This window comes from Chiloscyllium punctatum, chromosome 41 (assembly GCF_047496795.1).
Source record: "Chiloscyllium punctatum isolate Juve2018m chromosome 41, sChiPun1.3, whole genome shotgun sequence".
Taxonomy (NCBI): domain Eukaryota; kingdom Metazoa; phylum Chordata; class Chondrichthyes; order Orectolobiformes; family Hemiscylliidae; genus Chiloscyllium; species Chiloscyllium punctatum.
Window position 1 is genome coordinate 4077281 of NC_092779.1, and position 19529 is coordinate 4096809.

Sequence of the window (19529 nt, forward strand, 5' to 3'; positions counted from 1 at the left end):
GAAGTATATGCTAATCAATAGGATCACGCTTGAGCTGATGTCATGAGACTTCATGTGTCCAGAATCAAGAAATCTCATGGCATCATTCAAACATGCAGCTGGGAGTGGCAGAGGTGGGTAACATCAGAGAAATGAAAATACCAGACCCTTGTGCTGTCACAGCAATGTGAATGGAAGTTTAGTTTAGTGTCAAATAGGGCTTAAAGACTGATTCACCAACATATTCCACCCTGACCTTAAATTTACCTGGTAAATCTCTGACACCTCCTTCCCCTTCCTGGACCTCTCCATCTCCATTAATGACGACCGACTTGACACTGACATTTTTTACAAACCCACCGACTCCCACAGCTACCTGGATTACACCTCTTCCCCCCCTACCTCTTGCAAAAATGCCACCCATATTCCCAATTCCTCCACCTCCGCCGGATCTGCTCCCAGGAGGACCATTCCCATCACAGAACACACCAGATGGCCTCCTTCTTTAGAGACCGCAATTTCCCTTCCCATGTGGTTAAAGATGCCCTCCAACGCATCTCTTCTACATCCCGCACCTCCGTCCTCAGATCCCACCCCTCCAACCGTAACAAGGACAGAATGCCCCTGGTGCTCACCTTCCGTCCTACCAACCTTTGCATAAACCAAATCATCCGCTGACATTTCTGCCACCTCCAAACAGACCCCACCACCACAGATATATTTCCCTCCCCACCCCTTTCCGCCTTCCGCAAAGACCGTTCCTCTGTGACTACCTGGTCAGGTCCACGCCCCCCTACAGCCCACCCTCCCATCCTGGCACTTTCCCCTGCCACCACAGGAACTGTAAAACCTGCGCCCACACCTCCTCCCTCACCTCTATCCAAGGCCCTAAAGGAGCCTTCCACATCCATCAAACCTTTACTTGCACATCCACTAATATCATTTATTGTATCCGTTGCTCCCGATGCAGTCTCCTCTACATTGGGGAGACTGGGCGCCTCCTAGCAAAGCGCTTTAGGGAACATCTCCGGGACACCCGCACCAATCAACCACACTGCCCCGTGGCCCAACATTTCAACTCCCCGTCCCACTCTGCCGAGGACATGGAGGTCCTGGGCCTCCTTCACCGCCGCTCCCTCACCACCAGACGCCTGGAGGAAGAACATCTCATCTTCCGACTCGGAACACTTCAACCCCAGGGCATCAATGGGGGCTCCCCTTCCCCCACCTCACCCTACTTCTAAACTTCCAGCTCAGTAACTGTCCCCATGACCTGTCCGGACTTGTCCTACCTGCCTATCTCCTTTTCCATCTATCCACTCCACCCTCCCCTCCCTGACCTATCTCCTTCATCCCTTCCCCCACTCACCCATTGTACTCTATGCTACTTTCTCCCCACCCCCACCCTCCTCTAGCTTATCTGTCCACGCTTCAGGCTCACTGCCTTTATTCCTGATGAAGGGCTTTTGCCCGAAACATCGATTTTGAAGCTCCTTGGATGCTGCCTGAACTGCTGTGCTCTTCCAGCACCACTAACCCAGAATCTGGTTTCCAGCATCTGCAGTCATTGTTTTTACCTTAAAGTCTGTGACAGTTCAGCCTGCAAGTAATTTCCAGGAACAGAATGGTGTCAGTGGCTAAACATTGTTTGTGTGGGACTGTAAACAATAGCGCTGATTTACCCCTTCCTTAATGTGAGGAAAAACCACTCATCAAATCCTGGTTGTCGGACTCACTGTTTAACACATTAAAGGGAGTGAGAGAGTGAGAAAAATAGTGATGAGCTAGCATTCAATGCCATTCACATACACGTGGGATCTTAATGTTGTCTTTCTCAATGATGTCATTGTGAGGCAACATGTAGCCAATTATTGGCCTCTTCATATATCTCCCACTTATGAATCCTTTAAAAGCTGACCATTTTATCTGAATATTTTGTGATACTGTAGATTAAAACAACATCCATTCAGGTACTAATAATCTCATCATGTCCAATGGCAGCTATTAAAAGCCACAATGACACAGGTATTACTGGCAGTTTCAAAGCATTTGTGATGTTTATAAATTCATAAACAATTAATGTATTTTTAGAATTGAGATATTTAACCCAAATATTTATTAATAATGCCTCCTTCAGAAACAAAACTAAGAGATTTGAGCAATTGACAAATATTTTTCTTAGTTTCTGGATTAAGCCTGAGTCCTTCCACATTGAGGAAATTTCTATTTCTCCGTGAAAATCATGTTATCAATTCTCAAACATGTTTTTCAGAGAGTTTTGGTCATCTATGTGCTTGTGTTGAACTGTAAGGTCAGTGGGTCCCTTCCAGGATCAATCCAAATGAGGAACAGGCAAGGAGAGCAAAACACATTCTCATCTTTACCATCTTGCAGTGAGAAACCTTTCTGGCAATGTGTTTCCCACTTCGGGGAGTTCAATGTGAACACTCTCTATTTACTGTGACAAAGCAAGTAATGTTTACAGGACCTTACTGAATGAGGAGTAATTCATTTAATTAAGCTTTGCTTTTATTTCTGAGCCATAGAATTAAAGCGATATTTTTTCTTTTACTCTTCATTCCTGGCTATTCTGAATATGCAAAGGGACTTGAGAAAGTTTCAGTGCTTTTTAATTATACACGGTAATGATATGACTATAATGAAGAACCATCCTTTCTAAACAATTGGCAGAGAAACCTAGTAATTAAAATACCACATTTGTTTGGCTGCAATTAAGAGTTCACATGTGGAATTGTCTGTTCAGAGACTTGACTCCTGAGACTTAGAAAACATTAGTGAGGTGTTTTCATGGTGGCAGATAATTATTTTTTGATATCTGAAATTGATATCAAAATGTTGCTCAAATTTATTTGTCTAGAAACAGTCTCAACCCATACACAGATGAAAGATAAACTAACAGAGACCAGCAATAAGGAGAATGAAGCTTGAGTAGGCATAAAAACTCAAAAATTATCTCTCAACTAAATTCTGCAGCCACACAGAAGTATAGTTCAGGTGGCAACCTTGGGTAAACATCTAGGAATTGCAATTTGTCTTTGTAGTTGATGCCAAAAATACACAAGGTTGTAGGATAAACCCCAAGATTAGTGGAAAAGGAGTGTGATAGGGACCAAAAATCAGTTGCAATCCAAAAGCAATTGGACCATCGAAATCTGGGGTACTCCTCAGGTTCATTTTGTGCACATTTGAGCTGACAAGTCTACAGTCCTGAAACTTATATTGGCTATAGTCATTACCTGGTACTTGTGTGGTGCGAATTTTCTTGTCACTTACTCGGAGTTGATTGAGAAGATCACCTTGATCTTACTGACTCATGGAAAAGGTTTAAGACCCTAAAGTCTTGTTCAGATCTTAACTCTTACAGTCACTGACTGATAGTGTCTCTGAGTTTGTGAGATTGCTTAAAGTGAGTGTGCAGCCCACTTTGCAAATTCTTACTTTCATTGAGGACTATCCTCTTTATTTTGATGATTTAAGTCACTCAACATCAGCTTGCGCTGCAGTCTCTACAATTGGAGGTGTGTTCACGTCCTCCTGTGACGGTGGTATTGTTGGGGTTTGGGGTTAACAGGAAGAGCTCTAGATCATAAAGCTGCACTGTGACAAGACAGGAAATGGATAATGAGGACCCTGTACGGCCAATTAACCAAGCTGTTTTGACCAGGATGTCGAGTTTCCTGAATGCTACTGGATCTGCACTTAACACAAGTGGGAAGTATTCCATTGAATATCAAGGGGACATAGTTTAGACTAGATTAGATTAGATTGCCCACAGAATGGAAACAGGCCCTTCGGCCCAACAATACTTTGGTGTGGCATGGTGGCTCAGTGGTTAGCTCTGCTGCCTCACACCACCAGGGTCTCAGGTTTGATTCCAGCCTCGGGTGACTGTCTATGTGGAGTTTGCACATTCTCCCCATGTCTGTGTGGGTTTCCTCCCACAGTCCAAAGATGTGCAGGTCAGGTGAATTGGCCATGCTAAATTGCCCGTAGTGTTAGGTACATCATTCAGAGGGAATGGGTCTGGGTGGGTTACTCTTCGTAGGGTCAGTGTGGACTTGTTGGGCTGAAGGGCCTGTTTGCACACTGTAGGGAATCTAATCTGATCTAATACTGACCCTCCAAAGACCAACCCACCCAGACCCATTCCTTTACCCTATACTTACTCCTGACTAATGCACCTAACACTATGGGCAATTGAGCAAGGCCAGTTCACCTGACCCGCACAACTTTGGATTGTGGGAGGAAACCAGAGCACCCGGAGGAAACCAACATAAACCGTAGTTACATTCTTTTAGTGGATTTGGTCAATGCCTGGCAGTTGTGTGACATGAATGCCACTTGTCAGTCCAAAGGTGAATATTGTCTCGATCTTATTGCATTTGAACAAGGGCTGCTTCAGTATCTGAAGAGTTGCAACTGGTGCTGAACATTGTGCTATCATTGGTGAACATCCCCACTTCTGACCATATAGAACATAGAACATAGAATAATACAGCACAGTACAGCACTCCTTATGATGGAGGGAGGGTCATTGATGAAGCAGTTGAGATGGTTGGGTCTAGGAAACGTCCTTGGAGGAACACACTTGATGTTAAAAATTCTAAAACTAATTATAGAAACAGAAAACTAGAGAAAATGCTTCATAGAATCTCACCTGATTAATACAAGTGACTATTTGTAGAACTTAATTTATTTTAAGTGCAGAATACCTTGAAGTACTGAAATTGTTTTTCAACGTTTTACATGGAAATCTTTGAGCAGTCTGATGTGTTTTCAAAAAGCACCACTGCTCGAAATTTGATCTTGACAGCCGGTATGATAATTACTAATGCGTGAGAAAAAAAAAGGGGAAAAGAGGTTGGAGGAGAAATCCAGCTCATGACAATAACACAAGTGTCACGCTGCCACACGGATCATCTATTTTGTTCCCAATTACAGCAACAGACCTCCATAATGGAGGGGTCTGCGACATTCCCTCCATGTTCTGCTATAGCTGAACATGTCGCCTTCCCTCTGGGCATCAGTTTCAGCAGGGATTCTCCCGATTGCTGACTGTAGCCCTGTGGGATCCCTCCCCAAGATTCCGGATAGCATTTTAGTGAGCAGAAGACCTGAGCAGAAATTCAAATCAATTACATCTAATGTACAATATCACAAGCTTATCACTGAATGGGTGTTAAATAAAAACCTCAAATAGCCACTTTCCTGTTGTAAGTGAGAAAGTGTTGCTCTTGTAGTGAACCATAATTAAAGCAAAATATAGAGGATGAAGAATTACAAAGCTGCAGTGAATGGAAAGCCCATAAACTGCAACACAAAAATAAATTCTATTAGTACTTGGTAAATCCATCTTTAATTGATTATGGATTGAATGTTGGTTAAGCACCATTTTTCCTCCTGTTTTCTGTTAATTGGTTCTCTCATCTACTGCAGTTGGAGCAGCCATTAGTTTAATGGGGATAAAGCTTTAGCTTTTATTATTCACCTTTACTTGTTCAACAGAATATTTAGACCTAACACATAACTTCTCAGCAGACCAATTGTATCTGCACAGATAGATTGAGAACAAGTTCTGAATGGGGGGTGGGTGAGGCATGCATTCCAGGTCCCCTTCAAGTGGAGTACCAGTCTAGTGTTTGACCAGTGGAGAGACCACAAAGCACAGATTGGACGATGAGGATAATCTGCTCAGGTGAAACATTTTGTTACTTGTTCTTGGGATGTGGGTATGACTGGCTAGACCAGCATTTATTGCCCTTCTCTAATTACCATGAGAGAAGGTGATGGTAAGTTGCAGTCTATGTGCTGGTGATACATCTGCTAAACCATTAGGGAGGGAATTCCAGGATTTTGCCCTCATGTTAGTTAAGGAACAGCGTGATATTTCCAAATCAGGATGGTGAGTGACCTTGAGGGAAGCTCACAATGGGTGGTGTTCCCAATGTATCTGCTGCATTCGATGGTATCGGTTGTGGGTTTAGAAGATGCATTCTGAGGAGCCTTGGTGAATTTCTGCACACCATCTTGTAGATGGTACCTGCCACTGCTACTGAGCATCGGTGGTGGAGGGAAAGGATGTTTCTGGGTGTGGTGCTGTCAAGTGGGCTGCGTTGGGTTAGAGTATTCCATCACACTCCTGACTTGTTCTTTGTAGGTGATGGGAAGAGTCAGGAAGTGAGTTACTCACTGCTGGATTCCTCGCCTCTGACATGCTCATGTGGCCATTGTATTTTTACAAGTCTAGCTCAGTTTCTGATTAATGATAACCTTCAGGATATTGATAGTTGGGTTTTAGTGAGTGTAATGCCATTGGATGTCAAGAAGCAATGGCTACATTTTCTTCTGTTGGCTATAGTCATTACCTGGTACTTGTGTGGTGCAAATTTTCTTGTCACTTACTCGGAGTTGATTGAGAAGATCACCTTGATCTTACTGACTCATGGAAAAGGTTTAATGGACCCTAAAGTCTTGTTCAGATCTTAACTCTTACAGTCACTGACTGATAGTGACTCTGGGTTTGTGAGATTACTTGAAGTGAGTGTGCAGCCCCCTTTGCAAATTCTTACTTTCATTGAGGACTGTCCTCTTTATTTTGGTGATGTAAGTCACTCAACATCACCTTGCACTGCAGTCTCTACAATTGGAGGTGTGTTCACGTCCTGCTGTGATGGTGGTGCTGCTGGGGTTTGGGGTTAACAGGAAGAGCTCTAGATCATGAAGCTGCACCGTGACAAGACAGGATTCCTGACGAAGGGCTTTTGCCCAAAACGTTGATTTTCCTGTTCCTCGGATGCTGCCTGACCTGCTGTGCTTTTCCAGCACCACTCTGATCTCCAGCATCTGCAGTCCTCACTTTCAACCTGCACCTACTCTTTCCCTAGCTATCCCCTTGCTCCTTACATTTGCAGAAAACACATTGGGATTTTCCTTAATCCTGTTTACCAAAGACATTTCATTCTCCATTTTAGCCCTCTGAATTCCTTTTGAGTTCTTTCCTGCTATCTTTGTATTCTTTGATGGTTTTGTGTATCTTCAGTTTCCTATGGCTCCTTTTCCTTTTTGGACTAAGCTCACAATTTCTCTTTTCATGCAAGGTTCTTGAATCTTGCCATTCTTTTCCTTCATTTTCATGGGAACATACTGGTCCTGAACTTGAACCAAATGGCCTATAAAAGATTCCCACATGCCAGATATGGATATCCCCTCACACAGCTGCTCTTAATCTACAGTCCCTAGTCCCCACCTAGTGGGAGTTAGCCTTCCCCCAGTTTAGTACTTCCACCCAAGGACCTCTCTTGCACTTATCCAGAAGTAACTTTAAAACTTACAGAATTATGGTCACTGTTCCTGAAATGCTCCCTTAACTGAAACTTTAATCCACCAGGTCTAGTGTGACCCCTTCCCAAGTTGGACTATTTTAATACTGTTTATAAAAAGTCAATCCGGATACACCTAATAACTTCACCCCCATCCAAACCCCTGGTACTAAGCAAGTCCCAGTCAATATAGGGGAAGTTAAAATCACAACAACCCTGTTGTTCTCACATTTTCCATAACCTGTCTATATATCTGTTCCTCTACCTCGTGCTGGTTGTTGGAAAGTTTGCAGTACAATCCCATCAAAGTGACTGCACCCTTCCTATTCCTGAGCTCTACCATGTGGCCTCTCTGGGTCAGCCCTTCAAGGTGCCCTCCCTCAGTACAGCTGTGATATTCCCCCTAATCAGTAACACAACTCCCCACCTCCAGTTATATCCCTCTCCATCTTGCCTAAGACAACCAAATCCCAGAACGTTAAGGTACCAGTCTTATCCCTGTCTCAACCAAGTCTCTGTAGAACGATCAAAAATTTTTCAGAACCTCCACACGCAAACCCATTAAAGGTGGGACTGTAAGATTCGGCCCTTTCGCACAAGCCCTCCCCACCTGATCCCAACAATTTCCAGACTTACACAAAGGGTTTCCATTGCTCCCATTGAGGGGGTAGAGAAAAAAAAATAAACATTTAACTTGATCTTTCCTGGAGTTGAGGTGAAAATGTCCCAAAACATGATAAAAACCAGCTTCCAATCGAAAGGAAAACCACACGCTTACCGAATTTCTTCAAATTAATTTCCAGAAAACATAATACAATCATCTTCAAATTCTACATTTTTGCATTGATCTATGGGTTTTCTGTTTGGAAAGAAGGTTTAATGGCTTTGTGTTTTATTTGTGTTTGAAGTTGATGCTGTGTTCAACACCTTGTAAAGATAATTGACTTTTATATTTCTGTTGTGCCCTTTTACCAAGGGTCCCTGGATTATTCCTGTCTGTATGACAGCTCCTGCATTGAGGATAAGGTTCCTGAATTCTCAGGCAATATTGGGTTTCTGCTCTGATTTATGAGTCAGGAGTCTATCAGATATTATTACCATTCACAAGGAAGTCATTGAGTGGTTGTAATTAAGTGCCCAACCATAGAATGTCCTGTACACTGTGATGGAGTAAGCTGATGTCTGTAAAAAGCTGCAGTTGTGGCATTGAGAGGCACAATTCTACTTTTTGCTTGATGAATCATAACTAAGGTTCAGCACAGAGCCACACTGACCTTGACAATAGCTGGGTTAAACACTTTAAAAAATGACCTTTCTTTTCTAAAGTAATTTTCTTCACTAAAATGTCAGGAAGCCATTTTTCACTCTGTGCAAACATAACAAGGAAACATTTAGAATGAAGGCTCACTTTTCAATTAAACAATAGGCAATTAACATACTGTTCAACTTATTGGTAATGGTTAGGAAACACAGGTCACAGAGAGGATGGAAAGGTATAAAACTCACAATCCTGTAGAAGGCATCAGAGAAACTGCTCAAGCAGAAATGACTCTGAAAGCATTAATCTTGGCCAATTTGTGACCTCTTCCAGCAGAAACCATCTTCAGATTATACTTCTGTGTCTTGCATCAGGCAATCATATCCGAAAGCCTAAAGGATGAGAAAGTTGACATTTTAGATTTTTGTTCTCTTGTCCTGCCATTAACAAATATTTCTTCAAAAAAAAAACAAGGACTAGTAAAGGTGAAATGAACAATCGGCACACTGGGCCCAGAACGTTGTGGATTTATAAAATCTGCTCGGTCATTTCGAAAGCAGCCAGGGCACCATTGTGTTTTCCTCCCCCATAGTGAGCACCAGAGGGAAATGTTCAGAATAGTATGGCCCTCTCCAAGGGAGGACCGAACTGTGTGAGCAGCTTTAACGCTCTCTCCTTTCGGATGCAAATACAGAGAGAGAGCCTGACAAGATTACAGTCTGTTCATGAAATACCTGTTGAGACCTCACTAATTGGTTAAACTACCTGCTCACTGCTGACATATCACTTCAAGAGAGAACATGTTGATGAGCCAGGATGGAGAATAACAGCCATCTCTCAGGTGAACCTGCAGCACAGAGTGTGAAGGACAGTCGCTGTATTTTCCTGCAGCAAACAGATGTTAAGTTTCTGATGAACAATCCTATAACAGATAGTGAAACAGACCTTTTGGGTGGCACGGTGACTCAGTGGTTAGCACTGCTGCCTCACAGCACCAGAGACCTGTGTTCAATTCTAGCATCAGGGGACTATCTGTGTGGAGTTTGCACATTTTCCCACGTACCCCCATGGTTTCCCCCGTGCTCTGGTTTCCAAGCACAATCCTGGTTAGGTGGATTGGCCGGGGGGGTGTAGGGTTACAGGGTGAGGGGGTGGGTATGGGGGTGATCCTCTACGGATGGTGACTGTGTGCTGAATGGCCAGCTCCCATGGTTTGGGTTTCTGTGATTCTTATGATTGAATTAAACAGATGCTACATTCAGTTAGCTGTCCTGGTCTGAAATTTGTAGACCCTGTGTCAGTAATCTCAGAACCACAATACTCACTGCTCTCAGATATGTTGCGACTGTTTCTGCAGTTCCACCTTCCAGGAAGATACAGGGAGGCTACAAAGCATCACGGAGTGAGCCCGAGATTCCCATTTCAAAAGTTCACCCCCTCACACCTTCAGCTTGCCTTCAGAGAACTGGAAAAAAATTGGCCCATGATCCTCTTTGTTTTCCCAACCCCCATTCCATCAGAGCCCAACAGGTTAGCTCTCACTGTAGAGAGAGATACAAAGCAAACTGCAAAGAATGATTTCAGAATGGACAATGGGAAAGTCTCCTCTGATTCACCAAGGCTGTTAAAATATTCCAGGAGAGTACAGTAAATGATTCTTCCCGCAGCACCCACCCAGACTCTAAATGTTGACCACACTTGGGAATTCACTGCACTTTTCTGAACACCTTCATTTGGATTCAATGTGAACAATGCTGAGGTGCCTCACACTGTCTAAATAAGGCCATAGGAAATCGGAAAAGGAGGAGGCCTTTCAGCCCCTCAAGTTGATTCCAGCATTCAAAAGGATGATTGATTTATTGATCATTGCTCCAACAGTCACTTTCCTGCATTTACCTCATAAGCCTGGACTCCCTGACTGATCAAGAATCTATCTTCCTCTTAAATAGAGGGTGGTAGGTGCTTGGAACACGTTGCCAGCAGAGGTAGTAGAGGCGGGCACAGTAGATTCATTTAAGGTGCATCTAGACAGATACATGAGTAGGTGGGGAGCAGAGGGATACAGATCCTTAGGAGTTGGGCAACAGGTTTAGACAGTGGATTGGACTGGCTCAAGCTTGGAGGGCCGAAGGACCTGTTCCTGAGCTGTAAATTTTCTTTGTTCTTTGTTCTGTATTCACAAGGCCTCTGTTCCTATAGCTTTTAGTTTATTCATTCATCAGGTGAAGGTGTTACTGGCTAAGTCAGTTTGAAAGGTTCGCAAATCTTTCTGAGAAGAAATCCTTCCTCACACCAGAATTAATTGATTTCCCTTTATTCTGAGACTATGGCCTCTGGTCCTAGACTGTCCCATGAGATGAAACATCCTCTCAGTATTTATCCTGTCAAGCCCTTTAAAAATCCTATACGTTTCAACCAGATCACCTCTCATTCTTCTAAACGTCATTAAGACAATCCCTCCATCCCAGGATCATCCTGGTGAATCTTCTCTGAACAGCCTTCCATGAAATGATATGATAACCTTCCTTAGATAAGGGACCAAAACTGCTCACATTACTCCAGATGTGGTCTCACCAATATTAGAACTTGTGAAACAATTTACTTAGCTGTTGGATCATTACTTTGTTTCTGAGTTTAGAAAGTTGAGATTAGGATTCCTGGTGCAGTCACATACTTGTCGAGCTCGATTATGAGACGTACTGCCCTATGATCACTGATACTCCAGTCATCATCTAGAAAAGAGCTTTCCCTTTGGGAAGTGAGCAATTTAAATATACACATATCAAGCAGGAATAAACCATTCAGTCTCGAGTCTGCTCCATCGTTCAATAGGATTGTAGTTGATCCAGTTTCTCCACATAACCCAAATCACCTTTCAGCTACTTATCAGAAACCTATCAACCTCTGAAGCACTTAGGCAGTAGACCTGATTACTGTGTCTGGTCTGTTCCTATGCTGAAATGAGCACCCAGATTAATGTCTTAAAGCTCAGGTAAAGGAGAGATGCGATGTTCATACATTCCTACCTTGAGGGTCAAATGAGGTGATCTTAAGAGAACCATTGCCTGTGACCTCAAAGAAGGTGGGGACTTCAGATCATAGTAAAGAGAGGTTAAAGACATTTACAAGTGCTCCCACCAGCTGGTCCATACAGGATCTGACCGGGGACTCTATCTCGGCTAGTCACTTTTCATGGGTTCTCTCTTAGGAAGAGTTAAAAAGTGTGGTGCTGGAAAAGCACAGCCAGTCAGAGGAGCAGGAGAGTCGATGTTTCAAGCATAAGCTCTTCATCAGGAATGGTGGAGTGGGGAGTGGGGGGGGAGGGTAGCAAGGGGGCTGAGAAACAAATGGGGGTTGGGGCTGGGAGAAAGTTAACTGTGAATGGGAGAGGTAGATGTAGGTGGGGGTCATGGTGGTAGGTCAGAGAGGACTATCGAGTGGATAGGTGGAAAGGAAAATGGACAGGTAGGACAGGTCAAGAGGGTGGTGCCAAGTTGAAGGGTTGGATCCGGGATGAGGTGGTAGGAGAGGAGATGAGCAAACTGGTGAAATCCACATTGATACCATGTGGTTGGAGGGCCCCAACGTTCTTCCTTCAGTCATCGGTGGCTCGAATTTGGTGGTGGAGGAGGCCCAGGACTGGCAAGTACTTGGTGGAGTGGGAGGGGGATTTAGTGTTCGGCCACAGGTCGGTGGGATTGGTTGGTGCACGTGTCCTGGAGATTTCTTTGGAATGTTCTATGAGTTGACTTCCTGTCTCCCCAATGTAGAGGAGACCACATTGACAGCAACGGATACTGTAGATGTGGTGCTTGGATGCATAGGAAAATCTCTGCCGGATGTGGGAGGATCCTCTGGGGGTCTTGAATGGAGGTGAGGGGGGACGTGTGGGAAGGTGTCAGGATTGGAGGGTGGTTTCAGTGTTGGTGGGATGGGGCGGGGTGGGGGTTGGACCTAACGAAAATGATCTCTGTGGAATGCTGAAAGTGGTGTGGAGGGAAATATATCCCTGGTGGTGGGGTCTGACTGTAGGTGGCAGAAATGGTGGAGGATGATGTGTTGTGGAGATTGGTGGGGTGGGGATGAGGACTGGGGTGGGGGGGGCGGGGTTGGTGGGGGGGGGGTTCTATCCTTGATGTGGTCAGAAGGATGGGGCCTAAGGGTGAAGGTGTGGGAAGTGGAAGAGAACATCTCCAGACACATGCCCACTGCCCTGTGGCCAAACAGTTCAACTCCCTCTCCCACTCCGCAAAGGACATGCAGGTCCTGGGCCTCCTCCACCGCCAAACTCTAGCCACTATAGCCTCTGGTCCTAGACTGTCCCATGAGATGAAACATCCTCTCAGTATTTATCCTGGAGGAAGAACATCTCATCTTCCACCTTGCGACCTCCAACCACATGGAAGCGAATGTTGGTTTCACAAGTTTGCCCTCCCCCCACCTCATCCTGGATCCAACCATCCAACTCAGAACTGCCGTCTTGACCTGTCCTACCTGTCCATCTTCCTTCCCATCTGTCCACTCCACCCTCCTCTCTGACCTATCACCATCACCCCCAACCTCCATCAGCTTTTGGATTCCCAGCTACCTTCTCCCCAGCCCCACCCCCTCCCATTTATCTCTCAGCCCCCTTGCCTCCCACCCCAATGCCTCCACCACCCTTCCCCCTCCCCCCAATTCCTGGTGACGGGCTTATGCCTGAAACATTGACTCTTTTGCTCTTTGGATGCTGCCAGACCGGCTGTGCTTTTCCAGCACCACACTTTTTGATTCTGATCTCCAGCATCTGTACTTTCTCCTCACTCTTTGAAAGGTCAATCTGTCGTCTGCTGCAGTGACTGTGGGTACAGATGGACCTGAGGCTCTCAGGGTAGGTGACATTGTTTCGCTGACCTTCTGTTCAGAGCTCATCAGGTAGGGATGGACTGTTGCCCATGATTCTGTTTGACTTTGCTTTGTCTCCTGTTATGTCCTGTAAGCCACATAGATAGCCACAAACAATGGCTATCCATGTGATTAGTCTGGGTCTCAAGCTCAACTTGCTTTTGTCTCCTGGCGTTTCTGATAATGTAGGAGATGAATAGAAAGTAATAAGTTGAGTAATGATAAAGAAAAACTGTTTTAGTCAATATTCCATTGTAAATATTAAAAGGCTAATTCGTCTCCATTCTTTCAAATTTGGAATTACTAAACGATGAGGTGTTCTTCTGCTGCCGTATGATGAAATAGATAGTTAGTTGTTTGTTTGATATTTTTATTAATTATCACTGACTATTATTATTGTGGTTTTCCTTTCCATGTGTTGATTCTAGAAAACAAAAATATGCTTTGGGGCCAGAAGATGAAATTCCCACTGGCCATGAATCAGAAATGCAGTATTGTGTGGAACTGGGCCAGTTGGATGTAATTTAGATCAATTCACTTTGGTTCCAGGTGGGCACAAACCCAAATGTTCAATTGCCAGAAGTTGCTACTAAATGTTTCTAATTTATCAATGTCACTCATGTAACATTGGTTATTTGGTGTGGGGATTGCAGTATCTCGTCCACCTCTTTGATCATTGAAGCTGACTCGAGGGAGATTTTATGTTAGAGCAACAATGTTCATCCTCACCTACATGCCCTCAAAGAAAGTGTGTGAAATATTGCATTCACCCATCTATAAATCAAATTTAATGAGTAAAATTTGTAAAGTAAGATTAAAACAACGACTAGTTTTAACTTAGTTCTAATGACTTACATAAGTGGCATTGCCTCTTTCAAAGCAGAGAAATTAAAACTTTCCTACTCTTCTGCAATATCAGGGTTTAAATTGAACATGTTTCTTCAGTGTAACACAGATATAATACTGAAAATGACTGCTTGTGTCTTTGGATGAGACACCTTGCCTGAAAAGCAAATCTCCTGTGTACTTTGATAAACCTCGGTGCAACAAGAAGGAAACTGAAAAAAAAGCTCTCCCGCCCTGAGTGCTGTATTTGACTCTTTCATTATCAGTAGATACAAGGGGAGATCAGGAAGTCAATTCAACAATTAACATTCATCTAGAAAGAAAATAACCATTCACTCATTTCCGAGACAAAGCTATAATAGTAAGCAGGAGTCCCTTTGCCTAGGATATTGTCTCTAGTCTTCTTTTGGAGGTCCAGTGAAATAACACATGGAATAAACTGTAATTACGGAACGATCATAGCCTGGCTGTGATTATTAATGATTCATATCAGCTGACCAAGCTGTGAATCTGCTCCCATGTTGAACAACAAAGAGACTCAATCACATGTTGTTCCAATTATAAATTATTTCCTTAAATATAATTAAAAGAGATCAGAAGAGGATATCAGTCACAGTCAGTGAGAAGCTACTCGACAGTGATAAAGGAGCCCAGATCCAAATCAGATGTGAATGAGACAAGCTGCTCTTCATAATCATTCCTCAACTTAATGTGATCGCAGCATGGAAGACCCAACATAAAGAACCAAAGGTGGGAAGACGAAGAAGGCAACATGGTGGCACAGTGGTTAGCACTGCTGCCTCACAGTGCCTGAGACCCAGGTTCAATTCCCACCTCAGGCGACTGACTGTGTGGAGTTTGCACGTTCTCCCCGTGTCTGTGTGGGTTTCCTCCCACAGTCCAAGGATGTGCAGGTCAGGTGAATTGGCCATGCTAAATTTCCTGTAGTGTTAGGTGAGGGGCATGGGTGGTTTGCAGGTCGGTGTGGCCCCGAAGGGCCTGTTTTCACGCTGTAATGTAATCTAATCTAAACATGGGTCCTGACCTCTTAGGTTTGACAGATTGTGACTGCTGCTCTGGAATGTGAGCATGGGTAAGGGTTCCCCTGTTCCAAGTTCTAAACCAACCTCCCTAGAACAGAGATATCCTTTTCCTGGCAGAAGACTGCAGGCAAGTCTAATATCTCGACAATGTCCTCGGTACCTGGAAACATATACAACTTTTGTATCCTTCATTGAGAATTCATTTTATCGAGACAAAAGCTAGTGATGTAAAACCTTCAGCGTACAACAGTTTACTCATTTCATGTGCAGAATCATTGTGCTGGAGAATAAGTTCCAGCAATCCAGTACTGCCAAGCCAGCAACTGCTGGTCACCCACACGCTGTGACCTTACACTGACCACAATCCACAGAATCAGGCAACGAGTCAAACTCAACATCTTCAGCTACCTCTTCAATTCATGGTTTAACACTAAAATCCCCAGAATGCTGTTTTTTTGTAAAGTTGGCAGTTTGAGGGGAGCTGCAACATTGTACTTGAAACAAGTAACTGTAGCATTCGCTTCAAAGAGATGTTGAGGAGGGGGTTGGACAAGCGCACACGGAATCTTCCAAAGGGAACTGGATCAGGCAATACTGCTGTAGCTCAATAGTTCATAATGAAAGAGAAAATGATCCATGACTCTCAAACGCAGCTTTAAAAAGGTGCCTAACAAAATTCCCACTTTAGAAAAGATAAGACTGAGATTTGCAGGTGCAAAATTCTTCCTGAGGTTTGATGTTAAGTGTGGTTACCAATCAGGAGTATTGATGACACTACGTCTTCACCGCATTATCTCAGACCCAACGGTTAGTTGAATGCATGGTTCACCCAGTCCAAATTCTAATCTTCAACTGTGGCCGGAACAAGTAGGATCGACGGATTGGAATGTAACATTTGAGAGCAGCAGTGGTGAGTCCAATTGTTCCATCACTGAAAATGTTCATGTTTGGCAGACCAGACAGTTTACTGACTCATATCCAAAATCCATTGTTTAAAGCCTGAGAGGAGCTTGTAAAATTGCAAAGAAAATGGTCAATGTGCATTCTAAAAATGCAGGTGCAGATCTGCCAAAATTAAAACTGGGACAATGGGTTCATGTTCAGGAATCCACAAAAATACGTGGCCATCTGACAAGGTGACATGAATGTGCTCAGAGACAAGATCCTACGCGGTCTACATACATTACAGTGCAATAGGGACATAGATCGGTTACAGTTTGCCGACCATTCCCCTGTCCTATTACACTGGGTACAACAGGGTATACAAACGGGAATGATGCTCAACCTCACTGATACTGTGAGGAATCTAGAGCACCTCCGGACAAAATCTTGATCACAAGATCTGGGCAAATGTCTTAAATGCTATGAGGACTCACAGTCTCACTTATAATTGTAAACCATCATAGAATCCCTATAGTGTGAAAACAGGCCATTTGGCCCAACAAGTCCACACCAACCCTCCGAATAGTATCACACCTAGACCCATTCCTCTACATTTCCCCTGACTAATGCACTCCTGAACACTATGGGCAATTTAGCGTGGTCAATGCACCCTAACCTGCACATCTTTGGACTGAGGGAGGAAACCCATGCAGACAGTCACCTGAGGCTGGAATCAAACCTTGGACCCAAGCACTGTGAGGCAGTAGTACTAACCACTGAGCCACTGTGCCGATAAACATTTGCTTTTGGAGAGGAAAGGGTTGTGTATGTGGCCTTTTAAAGAGATTGCCTTTAAGTACTCTGTATACAATGCTTCAACTCTGCCTGGCTTATCATCTGCTTCACACCCAGAAATTAACTGGTTTGCTGTAATCTCTGCATCATCAGTTATAGTTTTTTTTATTGTTTTAAATAAACTGACCCACATTACTCAATCTTTAATGGGTAATTCTTTATGACATCATTATTGTTAACATGATCTTCCCCTTCCCTACGGTTGTACAGCTGACAAACAGAAATTTATTTAGGATTCAGGGGTTTTTATACATGTTCACTTTTAGAAAAGTGATGCCTTGCCAAAGTTCTAAAACAGTGAGTGTGAATGTTATTCAGGTTGAGGGGGCGAGGATTTGGTGAATTAGATTTTCCAATCCCACGTAGGGAATTTACCGAACAGTTGTTATGAACCAGGACGATGGCGGCTGTGCTATTTTCTTGTCCTCACTCGGGATATATCCATATCTGAAATCTTCTCATCTCCATTCATCCTAAAACAAGGAGTCAGTAAGTGCTGGAATATTTTGCTTTACATTTTGTTTCACAAATATATACTCTGATTGTTTTTATATTCATGAGCCTACTGGTATGCACTGTGACCAATGACTTGCTAAATTTTCATTTGTGGAATTCTAATGGAGTTGACAAGTAGATTAATGACTCAACAAACTGCAGTTTATAATTTTGTTTTCAAATTGGAATCATTATAAGTATCAATTTTTTTGTGTGTTTCTTGCCAGTATTTGGTTTCAAAATGCTAATTTTTGAGGAACTGTGAAAAACAGGAACAAGGTGCAAATTCTAACTGCGAATCCTGGCAGATTAATTAGTTAACTGCAGACATCAAATGGCAGCTTTTGTTCCATAGAAATGACTGACCTTTTGTCCAAAGGCTACATGTTCCTGCAGGCTCCACAGCCCAGGTCAGGGGCCAAGCCACAGCCACACTTTCTGTCAGAGGGATTGAATCAGCAGTTTTATCATAGCGGACTCTATCGGGTTATTTCCATGTCCAGCTTCCTGTGAGGCCAGCGGGCAGTGCCCTGGTACTGCCCAGTAAATCAGAGGGCAGGTCACTCTTGGGTCTTCACAGCTCCATTGGGAGAGAGGTGGGAATGGCTGAGGCAGGTCAAAGGCAGTGAGGGGGTGGGGATGGCTGAGGCAGGTCAAGGGTAGTGAGGGGGTGGGGGTGACTGAGGCAGGTCAGGAGCAGTGAGGGGGTGGGGATGGCTGCGGCAGATCAAGGGCAGTGAGGGGGTGGGAATGGCTGAGGCAGGTCAAGGGTAGTGAGGGGGTAGGGATGGATGAGGCAGGTCAAGGGCAGTGAGGGGGTGGGGATGAGGTGTTTTGAGGCAGTGAGCAAGGTTGAGCTGAGAAAGATGAATGTGATTGGGCATGGCTGAGTCATGGGTCATGGGTGATGTGCTTGGGTCAGCACCCCAAGTGCTGCAGGTTATGGAGACCTGCTGGAGCACTTGCTCAGTGCTGCCTCTGGAGGCAACAGGACCACATCACAAACACGGAGCTCCTGGAAACCGTCAACATCACCAGCAGTGAGCCGGACCCTTGCAAAACCAACTGCACTGGGCAGCTCCCATTGCTCAGATTGATGTCAGTTGCCTGGCTAAGATGAGTGCAGAGAGCTGATCCCTGGTCAATGGAACAGAGAGCCCCATCCACTTCAGGGGCACCATGAGGGCGTCTCTCTCTGTGTATCGCATCAACCAATAGGAAGTGCAGGCCACAGAGGGCAATGTCTCTGGAGATGTGACAGAGATTTAGAGAATGAGTGATGAGTCAGCTTGATGGAGAAAGGGAGGAGAAGGATCAATCCAACTGTCCTGAGCAGTGACAACACCTTCACATGTATCTGCTGTGGGGGAAGCTGCTGGGAATGGGAGGCCTGATTAATTACTGGTGGGTCTGGAATCAATGAGTACAACCTTCCAAAAATCATCATCAGTGAAGAAATATCAAGAGATTTGCTCCTCTTCCTCATCTAAGTTCCTAGGAATTCCAATGCTCGGCTCAGTCTTTGTAGGAGATTAAGTGACTCTGAAAGTAAGTTTACCGTGTGAAGATCAGAGACTTTTCTAAATGCATGTATAAATGGGATGTCGGTGTTGCTGGCTGAACCAACAAGTCTTGCTCATCTCTAACTGCCCTTGAGAAGGTGATGGGAATGTTGAACCTTGGCTGTCATGGATAACAGGGAGATAAGCAATGCTTTTCAGAATGGAGTTCCAGGATCCTGTTCCCAGCCACACTGAAGGAACAATAGTCCAGTTCAAACCTTCAGCAGCAGAAACAAATGGAATAGTACAAGTGTAGAGAAAGGAAATCCATAACTAAACGGAGACAAGCATGACACAAGTCCATCACATCATCAGAAGCTTTTCAGAAAATCACATTTGGATTCAGGTCAGAGTAATTTGTGCTATTCACCATTCTTAAAGGAGT

General features: G+C 44.1%; 1 protein-coding gene across 4 annotated transcripts in view; it reads right to left on the reverse strand.

Annotated features, from left to right (window-relative positions):
• LOC140464825 (cadherin-18) overlaps positions 1-19529 on the reverse strand; it is a 742457-nt gene that overhangs the window by 458908 nt on the left and 264020 nt on the right. For all 4 annotated transcript variants that reach the window (XM_072560305.1, XM_072560296.1, XM_072560294.1 and 1 more), the window contains one exon: positions 8826-8969. The gene's annotated coding sequence lies outside the window, so the exon portion shown is untranslated. The remainder of the gene's footprint in view (positions 1-8825; positions 8970-19529) is intronic.